The sequence below is a fragment of the Callorhinus ursinus genome, unplaced genomic scaffold (assembly GCF_003265705.2).
Source record: "Callorhinus ursinus isolate GAN/ISIS: 27379988/994484 unplaced genomic scaffold, GSC_fseal_2.0 scaffold4, whole genome shotgun sequence".
Taxonomy (NCBI): Eukaryota; Metazoa; Chordata; class Mammalia; order Carnivora; family Otariidae; genus Callorhinus; species Callorhinus ursinus.
The window spans coordinates 133,000,891-133,012,291 of record NW_027397066.1 but is presented as its reverse complement, the minus strand read 5'-3'; the positions used below and the strand labels follow the sequence as shown (position 1 = coordinate 133,012,291).

At 36.6% G+C, this 11,401-nt stretch overlaps 1 pseudogene; it reads left to right on the top strand.

Annotated features, from left to right (window-relative positions):
• Nucleotides 1–3,081: 3,081 nt before the first annotated feature.
• LOC112825786 (cell cycle progression protein 1-like) lies at nt 3,082–6,266 on the top strand (annotated as a pseudogene).
• Nucleotides 6,267–11,401: the final 5,135 nt, after the last annotated feature.

Below are 11,401 nucleotides of genomic sequence, written 5' to 3'. Positions count from 1 at the left end.
TTTCAGATATGCACAAAAAGCCCCCAGTTGGGGATTCCTTTAGTTTAACAAATAAAATCATTTTAAACCTCCCAGTAGTGATGTTTTCTCTATTTGATTCATATTATTCGAAGTAATCTGTAGAACTGAAAATATTTCCCCAAATCAAGATTTATAATACTTCTGAAAAAAAGACTGTGAAGCATTAGATTTAAGAACCTTGTAGTCTTGGATTATCATTCTTTCCTTGTTACTACTGATTACTATGGCTTATTCCCATTTTTAATATTCAAGTGTAGATCATGTAATTAAAAATACCAATCACAGCTTACCACACCACAATGCTGAGGAGACCAGAAACTGAAGACTTTTAAATAAATCTAACATTAAAAATGATTGACCTATATGGGTTCTAGTTTGAGATAAAGTAGTGTATCTCATATCATTTCCAGTGAGATGTCTGAGACTTGAATTGTCAAGAAAGAGCAGCCTTTTTATACACAGATGTGACATCAGGGTCTCCTATATAGTGCGACATAAGGAGAGCCATGAGACAATTTCTGACCCTTTCCTCGTGTTAACCTTACATTCTTGCAATGTTTGTTTCACTTTAGCACATTTCTTTAATCAACCAAGAGAAACATATTTGTATTAACAAATAAGTTGTTGGTCTACAAATAAGATTAAATAAGTTACAGGCGCCTAGGGGCTCAGTAGTTAAGCATTTTTTTTTGTTTGTTTTTTTCTTTTCTTTTATTATGTTATGTTAGTCACCATACATTACATCATTATTTTTGATGTAGTGTTCCATCATTCATTGTTTGCATATAACACCCAGTGCTCCATTCAATACATGCCCTCTTTAATACCCATCACCAGGCTAACCCATCCCCCCACCCCTCCCCTCTAGAACCCTCAGTTTGTTTCTCAGAGTCCATAGTCTCTCATGGTTCGTCTCCCCCTCCGGTTCCCCCCCTTCGTTTTTCCCTTCCTACTATCTTCTTTTTTTTTCTTTACATATAATGTATTATTTATTTCAGAGGTACAGGTCTGTGATTCAACAGTCTTACACAATTCACAGCGCTCACCATAGCAGTACCCTCCCCAATGTCTATCACCCAGCCACTCCATCCCTCCCACCCCCCTCCACTCCAGCATCTGACTCTTGGTTTCCGCTCAGGTCACGATCTCAGGGTCATGATCTCAGAGTCAGAAGTTGGTTAAGCGTCTGCCTTCAGCTCAGGTCATGATCCCAGGGTCCTGGGATCAAGTCTGGCATCCAGCTCCCTGCCCCGTGAGGAGCCTGTTTCTCCCTCTGCCTCTGCCTCCCTCCCTCTCTCTCTCTCTGTCTCTCATGAATAAATAAATAAAATCTTAAAAAAAAGATTAAATAAATTACCAGTCAACAATGTCATAGTATATTGTTTTGTTGAGAAAACAATATTTCTTACTACATGGTTGATAACATGCTCTAGCGAGAGAGAGGAGAGTTAGAAGCAAGTGGGAATTTGGGACTGATTTTGTGATATTATGAGAGGAGGTCATAAAAACAGAAGAACAATAAGAACACTAGGGTATTAAAGAGACAATGGAGCAACAAGCATCAGCAGAATGATTTAAAAGGAGAATTAGTTAAATATACATCCAATTTCTTCCTGAGCCTATCTGTTCTGTTTCACACACTTATTTTTTGTATCCATTTGCCACTATCACACTGTAAGAATACTCTAGGGTAAAATAAGTCCTGAAATGAGGTAGTGCAAGTCCTCTAATGGGTATCTATGTGGTCAATTGTCCAATCAAATGTTTTGTCCCCCTTTTATTGGCTCTTTGTTTTTTTTACTGTTGATTTGTATTAGTTCTATATATTTTCTGGACAAAAATTCTTTGTCGGTTATACAAATTGCAAATATCTTATTCCTACTCCTTTGCTTGCTTATTCATTTTTTTAAATGACATCTTTAGACACAGAGAATATTTCTTCTGACAAAGTCCAATTTATCAATTTTGTTCTTTTCTGGTTAGTGCTTTATGCATCTATTTAAGACATCTTTGTTTCTCTGAATGGCTTGAAGATATTCACCTATCACTTCTTTTAGATGATTTATAGTTTTAGCGTTTGCAATTAGGCCTACAACCCATCACCCTAAATCAGGTATTTACTGAAAAGAAATGAAAACATATGTCAACATATAATCTTTGACAAGAATATGCACAGCAACCTTATTCATAATAACCTCATGACGGAAACCGAATTACTATGAAGAAGAAATGGATAAACAAATCCCACTGTATTCACAGTGGAGTACTACTGAGCAATGAAAAGGAATGCACTACTGATATACTCACAACTCAGATGAATCTCATAAATGTTATGTAGCACAAAAGGAACCAGACACAGAAGAATACATTTCTATGATTCCATGTGTATGATGACATTCAAGAACAAACAGAATAATTTTAGGGTCATTAAAATCAGAAAGTGGTTGACTTTGTTACCAAGGTGGTGATAAGGTAGGTTCTTACTGTCTGTTAATGAGCAGGAAGAACTTTCTGAGATGATGGAAAAGGTCTATATCTTGTTTTGGACAGTGGTTACATGGTGTATACAACTGTCAAAATCTATCAAAATGAACACTTGAAATCTGTACATTTTATTGTATGTACATTGTACATCAATAATTTCTTCAAAAAATAGAGTTAGAAAGACATTAAAAGGAACAATGGCTTTTTATCAATGACAGCTATAATGTGAACAATTATTTCATAAATAGTATGCCTCCTGGAGTGGTACTATCTACAAACTGTGGCTGTGTCCAGTGGCCATAGCAACCTACACACAAATTCCAGGAGCAGCATTATCCTGACTTGGTGTAATATATAAGCAGCCATTTAATAACAGCCATTATTTTGTGCTTGCTTACTTTGTTGTAAGCATTTTGCAGCTATTATTTCAACTAATTGATCATTAGAGGCCACAGTAATTTTTATTATCAACTGACTACGCAGCTTTTCTTTGCCCCTTGCTAATGAGGTCAGTAATGTGAGTCTATGACTTTAAAAGGGTGAAAATTCATCAAAAGCCAATGTGTTTATGAAAAGATGGTAAAGAAGAAGAAAAATACTCCTAAACTAGCAGTGTTAATGTCAGGTTGTTTTAACATGAAAAATGCACATGTGGTAAGAATGGAGCACCATGGAAGAGTCATAAACATGCTCATCAGAAAATCTGTTAGGTCTGCTTTGTCCAGATTAGGAAAGAATAAACCCAATCCAGATGTTGTCAGGTTGTTTTAATGCCCAGCACTTGCTCTAGGGAAATGTTTTAATAGGGAAGTTTATCTTCAGTATCTCATGAACGCTTTTTCTAATAAAATCACATCACTTTAATAAAAATCATATCGCTTTCACTGCTGTCCCAAACACTCCATTTCAACTCATGGGGCTTACCTAGAGATCCTTTTTTGTGTCCAGTACATATTTGCTATGTTTCTATGCACACTGCTTGTACTGAATCATTCATTCCTCACAGTAAGCTTGTTTGGTAAGTACACTTATTTTTTCATTTGACATTAGATGAAACTGATACACAAATGTTAAGTAACTTCCCAGAAACCACATAGCTTATACGCAAACAGTGAATCATGGAACACTACATCAAAAACTAATGATGTAATGTATGGTGATTAACATAACATAATAAAAAAAATAACTAGAAAAAAACCACATAGCTTATAAATAAGAGATTCAGCATTTGGAGTCAATGCAGTTTGATGCCAGAGACTGCACCCTCGATCACCATACTCTGCATCTGTCATATGTCCCTTCATACTTACACTATTTACCTCTAAAACATATGGGTTTGGGGGCACCTGGGTGGCTCAGTCAGTTAAGTGTCTGCCTTCGGCTCAGGTCATGATCCCAGGGTACTGGAATTGAGCCCGCATCAGGCTCCCTCCTCCCTTCTCCCTTTTCCTATGTCCCTCCCCCTACTCATGCTCTCATTCTCGCTCTGCTCTCTCTCTCTCTCAAATAAATAAAAGTCTTAAAAAATATATGGGTCTAAATTGCCTCTTATAAAAACTCTATGCTTTCCTCAAAAGTGCACTTTGCCTTACCCCACAAGAATACAAGGTGATTCTCAGACACCGGCCAGCTAGTAGAGGAGACGATTTTATTCATCAAGTCCCTTTAGCACAAATTATTCATAGGCAACCATTTTCTCTAACTATTGATTCAACATGTATTTACTAAACACTTACTCTATATTAGGAACACTTGTGGACCCTAAGGGTTCAGATACTATAGAAGGACACTCTTGGAAGATAGTCTCAAATTCCAGACATTTCAGGAGGTGTAATACTCTCTGATGCTGGTGCTGCTGCTCTCCTGGAAACAACTCAGTGTTGTCACCTTAAAAACCAATACCACCTATCCTATCTCCCACTAATTAGAATTCCAAGCCATGAAGACCACAAAACAGAGACAGCTAAGGCTTAGAACAGGATGAGAAATATAAAGGTTGGAGTGCTTTCTACAGGCTGTGACGGCGGCCACTGTGACAGCCAACAGACTCAGGTGGAGGTGTCATTCAGACCTGGAAAAGGTCTGAAAATTCCACTGACAGTGATTCACCTTGTGGTTGGACTATCATCAATCATGAGGGGTCTGATAAAGAGATGGTAAATTCTGAACATGGTACAGCCAGTGAGAGCTGTGAGCTTGCTCCAGAATATACATCTTTAGAGCAAGAGGGGCTATAAGTATTGCAGTCAGAGCAGGGAGAGCGTAGCCAGAATAGTACATGTTAATGGAAGAAACCGCTTATCCAGCTTTGGAGGAAACAAAATCAGCACTTGAGAAAGAAGGAGAAAAGTCATCGGAAGACAATGTCTATTTTGGAACTGTCAGTCATGATTCTGATATTCTTACCCTTGAGCCACCAAAGTTAGAAGAAATTAGAAATCACAAAGCTATACTTGTTGAAGAAGCAGAGTCCAGAAGACTTTAACATGGGCTAGGGGGCGCCTGGGTGTCTCAGTCATTTGAGACACCAACTCTTGATTTCAGCTCAGGTCATGATCTCAGGGTCTTAGGATCGAGCCTGTGTGGGATTCCCCGCTCAGTGTGGAGTCTGCTGGAGAGTCTCTCCTTCTCACTCCCATGCCCTTCTGCCTGATCAAGCTCTCTCTCTCTCTCTCTAAAATAAATAAATAAATAAATAAATAAATAAACAAAATCTTAAAAAAGCAAAACAAAAAACATGGGTTTTTCTTCTAGCAGCCAGTATATATTCTGTCAGTCAGAAACTGTATTTTCATCCCAGACTAGAAATGATCAATCAAGTAGTGATGGACCAGTCATCAGCCTAGTCCTGCCTTTAGACCATGCCATGCTAGGAAGAAGTCTTCCTTGTTCAGAATCTGAGAAAGGGCCACTCCCTGAACAAGAAACAAAATCTCTAGGGAGTTGTGTAAATGCCAGTTCAGCAGTAGTCTCAATAAATGTGTTATAACTTGCTTTGGTGACTGCAATTGACATGGTATTTGGGACATTTCTATGGCACAATTTAGATTCAGGAGCATCAATAGTCAGAAAGATACATGAAGATGAACTGAATGATATGAAGGATTATCTTTCCCAATGTCAACAGGAACAAGAATCTTTTATAGACTATAAGTCATTGAAGGGAAATCTTTCAAGATGTTGGGCCCTTACTGAAGAAGAGAAGATGTCCTTTGAAGCTCAGAAAAAGAATCTTGATACAGAAAATCAGGAATCCTGTAAGGATAGGTGAATTTAAACAGTTAATTGAAATGTATTTATTGGAAAAACTGGATAGTTTTCATCATTGGAGAGAACTCAGTCAATTCATCAATAATTTTTTCCTAAATGATGTTTTTACACATGATCAGAAGCTCTTCACTGACTGATGTTAAGGATTATCTTAAAGACATGAAGGAATATCAAGTAGATATTGATAGGGTATTTAAGAAGTTGGATGGATATATATATATATATATATATGTAGGCACTTCTTTGGTCATACTCTTTCCCCTCCATATGGACCCAGCCGACCAGATAAAAAGCAACGTATGGTAAATACTGAAAACTCCAGGCATGGAAAACAAGAGCAGAAGCACCCTCAGCCTCAACCTTATAAAAAGGAAGGTAAATGGCACAGATATTGTCACACTAATGGAAGACGCATGGCAAATCTTGAAATAGAATTGGGGCAGTTACCTTTTGACTCCGAAATTTTGATTATCATGATTAAGTTAAATTAGAAAATGGTAACAGAAACATGGATGCTTCCTGCAATGTTTGGTGTTGAAACTAAAATGAAATTATCAAGATAATGTCTTTCTATCATTTCTAACTATCAGTTTGATGACTTCACATTATTACTCAGAAACATCAAGCAAAAGCTTACGAACTCTCATTTTTCTGTAGTTTAGCTTTGCGAAATTTTTTTTTAGCACTGGGAATGTTCAACTGTAGTTTTAAGGAAGCCAGGCATGCAACAGATTTTGTGCATGAAATGAGTCCTCTTTTCAGTGCATGAGCTTAAAGCAAGCTCAAATCATATGACAAAATGCAATTAACATTGGTAGTTATTTTAAATTTGCAGTAGAGCTTGAAAAAAGTACATTGTGATGAAATTTCATCTTTAACATTTTATAATCTCACACTTGCTTCCTGTCTTTTTGTGGGTTCAAGAGCCGGTTGACTCGTGAAGAATTTGCTGTCATTTTTAGGAACTTGCTGATTTGTTCTCTTGTGAAATTTCTTGCACATATGAATATTGTGGAAGAAACAATAAAACTATACCATGAGGAAAACTAAAGGTCTTTATTTAAAATCTAGCATTTGTATTAATATATGATTTTATACTTTGTGATATTTTTCAGACATTTCCTCAGTAGTGATATTTGGTAAAGCAGTTCAGTGGTATTTTGCTAGTGTTTACAGGGGTTTTTATGCAACATTTGAATATTTCTACGCAGCAGTGTCTTTTTCTCTAAGAAAGATTTAAATACAGTTCAGAATTTCATCTTCTGTTGAGTTTCCCTTTTAATTTCTGTTCATAGACATATATGTGACTTCCAGTTCTACCTTCTGGCAAGTGAGTGTAGAAGAACACAGCGGTTCTCTCATAGTTGCTTGAAATTGGAAAGCATTTATTTCCTGGAAGTAAATAAATAAAGGCTACATTTTGCTGGGAAAAAAAAAAAAAACTTTCTCCATCTGTTTTTACATCTATTTGTTTCCTATTATGGCTGCAACAAACTACTATAAATTTGTTAGCTTAAAAAAAAAGGAAACTTATTATCTTCCAGTTCTGGAGTGCCAAAGTCTGAAGTCGGTTTTACTAGGTTAAAATCAAGGTGTTGGCAGAGCTGCATTCTTTCTGGAGGTTCTAGGGGAGAATCTACTCCCTTGAATTCTCCACAGGCTGCCTGCACTCTTGGCTAGTAGCTTCTTCTGCATTCAAAAGTCAGCTGAATCATTATAACATACACTTGAAACTATTGTAATACTGTATGTTAACTATGCTGGAATTAAAGTAAAAAGCAAATGAACAAACAAAATCCCCAAAGCCAGCAGTTCATAGCATCTTTACAATTCCCTCTGACCTCCTACTTCCCTTTCAATTTGTAGGACCCCGGAAACTTCCTTAGGCCCTCCTGGGTGATCCTGGATTCTCTCTCCATCTCAAGATTCGTAGTTTAATCACAACTGTAAAGTCCTTTCTGCCGTGTAAAGTAACCTATTCATAGGTTCTAGGGATTAGGGCGTGGACATCTTGGAGCGGGAGACCTTGTCTGCCCATCACATTATAGGAACATTTTTCTTGCAGTTATGTATCCCATAAAAACTCTCTGTACTGGAAATGTAGCTGTCTATAAATTATGTAATTAATAGCCAGGATATATGTCACGCCTGAAGTAAATTACTTTTTAGCCTCCCCAAAAGTGTCTCAGAGGAAAAAAGTATTCTGTAAACATTCTTAATTGACACAAAAATCACTCCACAGAATATCTAGATAATAGACTTATATATTTTAATAGCCTCTTCTCTCCCCTCCCCCCCCCCATGCTTCTCCTCCTTCCTCTTTCTCCTTCTCCACGTTCCTGTGCCTCTCCTTTTCTCCCTCTCTCTCAAGCTCTCTCTTTGTCCTTCTCCTCCAGTCCGGCTTCTCTTTCAACCACGCGTGCATGTGCACACATCTCAGTCATCCCTCCTCACTACTAACAGCAAATGCACAATGATAAAGAAACTATCTAGTTCAGAAGTATATATTTTTTGGTCTTAAATAAAAAGTACTCATATAAGGAGAAAAATATCTAAGAAGTCCAGGGGATTGCTTGGGGGCTGTGAAACATCTTTCCCAGGAGAAATAATCTCATAGTTTAAACTAAATTTATTGCAGGAATTTGACAGGTTGGCTCGGTCCTCTGGTGCCTTTAGGGCATAATGCAATGTGCTGGACTTGGCAGATGAGTCAGAAAGCAAGAATTCATATGGAACTTGCTTCTGAGAAGGAAAAAAAAATCTCTTTAATGAGTGCTTTGGAAAGGTTCCTTGAGCTATAACCTTGGTAGATGTTGGATTCAGGATCATTAACTACCCAAGATAAACACAGTCCATGGGAGGTAGTGTTCTTGCCATATGTGGGTTGCAAATGGACTAGTTGTTTACAATAGCTGCAGTAAAATGAGAACAAAGTTAAGCAACCATGAGTCAACTATGCAAGCCTCTTCCTCTAAAAGTGCAAGGACAAATAACATTAATTTCCAAATTTGAAAATTACTTAAAAATATACAATTTATTCAATTCAAACAAATTGCCGGTAAATTATTTAGAATGACTAGCAGAAAGAACGATAGGATTAAATTCCCAAATCTACTCCTTAGTAGCTGAGAGACTTTGCTTGATAAATTACTTAACCTCAACATGCTTCAGGTTTTTTTAACTTTTAAAATGAGGGGGACAATACATTTGCCCAGCCTACATTGCAGTGTTGTGATAAAGATTATAACAACCTGAAAGAATACTTAGGAGATCACTTGGCAGTATGATATCAAGCAAAAAAATTCTATACCAGCTTTATTAAATATTCATACTTGTAAAGCATTTATAACACTACCTGACAAGTGAGTTTATTAATTATTACCAAATGTTAATTCAAGATATGAAATGTAGTAACAACTGAAGTTTCAGGCTTTTAGTCTCTTTTTGTCAACACCAGAATAACTAGTATCCAGTTACAGTGTACAGTTCAATGAGTTATGATACATGTATACACTTGTAAAATCACTCTCCCAAGCAAGATAAATATTTGCATCACCTTTAAAATTTCCCTCATACCTGTTAGTGGTATGAATATAGATTATTTTGAACTTCTTATTATTTCACATAAATGCAGTCATGAAGTATATACTCCATGATGTCTAGTCCCTTTTCTTCAGCATGATATTTCTGACTTCTTCCAGCACAATACTGTTGTGTGTTTCCTTGGTTCCTTTTCATAGCTGATAGTATTCCATTGTGCTGCATATAATAATATCCATTTCCCTGCTAATCAACATTTGAATGGCTTTCAGTTTTAAGTATTATAAATAAAGTTACTATGTACATTCTTTTTGAGAGAGAGGGAAAGCATCTGTGTGAGCGAGGTTGAGGTGGTGGGCAGAGGGAGAGAGAGAATCTTAAGCAGGCTCCATGCTTAGCGCAGAGCCTGACACGGGGCTTGATCTCACAAACCTGAGATCAGGACCTGAGCCAAAATCAAGAGTTGGACGTTTAACTGACTGAGCCACCCAGGAGTCCTGCTATGACCATTTTTATAAGTCTTTGTGAGGACATAAGTTTTCATTTCCCTTGGATAAATCTCAAGGAGTGAAATTTCTGGGTCATATGTAAATGTATGTTTGTCTTTATGAGAACTTCCCAATCGTTTTTGCAAAATGGTTGGGTCGTTATATTTCCCCACCAGCTATGTAGTTTTTCCACATGACTGACAACACTCATTCTCATCATTTTCCATTGTAGTCATTTGTATGTGTATAGTTGCCTTTCATTGAAGTTTTACTTTACTTTTCCAACTAATGATGTTTATTAACATTTCCTATACCTTAAAAATTATTCTTGAAACTAATATTACACTGTATGTTAAATAATTGGAATTTAAATAAAAACTTAAAGAATTATTCTTAATTTTTACTAAATTTTAAAATTGTATTACTCATTGGGTTCTAAAGTTCTTTATACATTCTAGATACAAGTGTATCTATATGTGTATCTATACATATGTGTGTGTGTGTGTGTATATATATATACATATTCTCTCCTAATTTGTGGTTTGCATATTGATTTCATTAAGTTTATTTTTAGAAGGGTAGTTTTTTATTTTGATAGGGTTCAGTTTATTACGATTTTTTTGTTTCATGCTTCTGATATCCCATCTAAGAAATTTTTGGTTATCTATTACTTTAAAAATGTTCTTATCTGGAGCACCTGGGTGGCTCAGTCGTTAAATGGCTGCCTTTGGCTCGGGTCGTGATCCCAGGGTCCTGGGATCGAGCCCCACATTGGGCTCCCTGCTCAGCGGGAGGCCTGCTTCTCCCTCTCCCACTCCCCCTGTTTGTGTTCCCTCTCTCGCTGTCTCTCTCTGTCAAATAAATAAAATCTTTCAAAAAAATGTTCTCATCTTTTTTTTTCCTAGAAATTTTATAATTTTAACTTCTACATTTAGTTCTGTGGCTTATTTCAAAATAATTTTCGGTTATGATGTGAGTAAATTTTTTTTCACGTGATTTTTTGGTTTTGTTTTATTATGTTATGTTAATCACCATACATTACATCATTAGTTTTTGATGTAGTGTTCCATGATTCATTGTTTGTGCATAACACCCAGTGCTCCACGCAGAACATGCCCTCTTTAATACCCATCACCAGGCTAACCCATCCCCCACCCCCCTCCCCTCTAGAACCCTCAGTTCGTTTCTCAGAGTCCATCGTCTCTCATGGTTCATCTCCCCCTTCGATTCCTCCCCTTCATTTTTCCCTTCCTACTCTCTTCTTTTTCTTTTTTTTTTTTTTTTAACATATAATGTATTATTTGTTTCAGAGGTACAGGTCTGTGATTCGACAGTCTTACGATGTGAGTGAATTTAAGGTTTATTTATTATGGTGCTGATATCCTGTTGTTGAACCTCATTTCTTTTTCTTTTTTTCTTTTTATTTGCTTGGAAAAATACATTTCTTTTAAATTGTGGGGTTTTTTGGCTTTTTAAGCTTTTATTTTAATTCCAGTTAGTTAAAATACACTGTTATACTAGTTTCAGGTATACAGTATAATGATTCAACAATTCTATACATCACCTGGTGCTCATCACAAGTGCAGTCCTTAATCCCC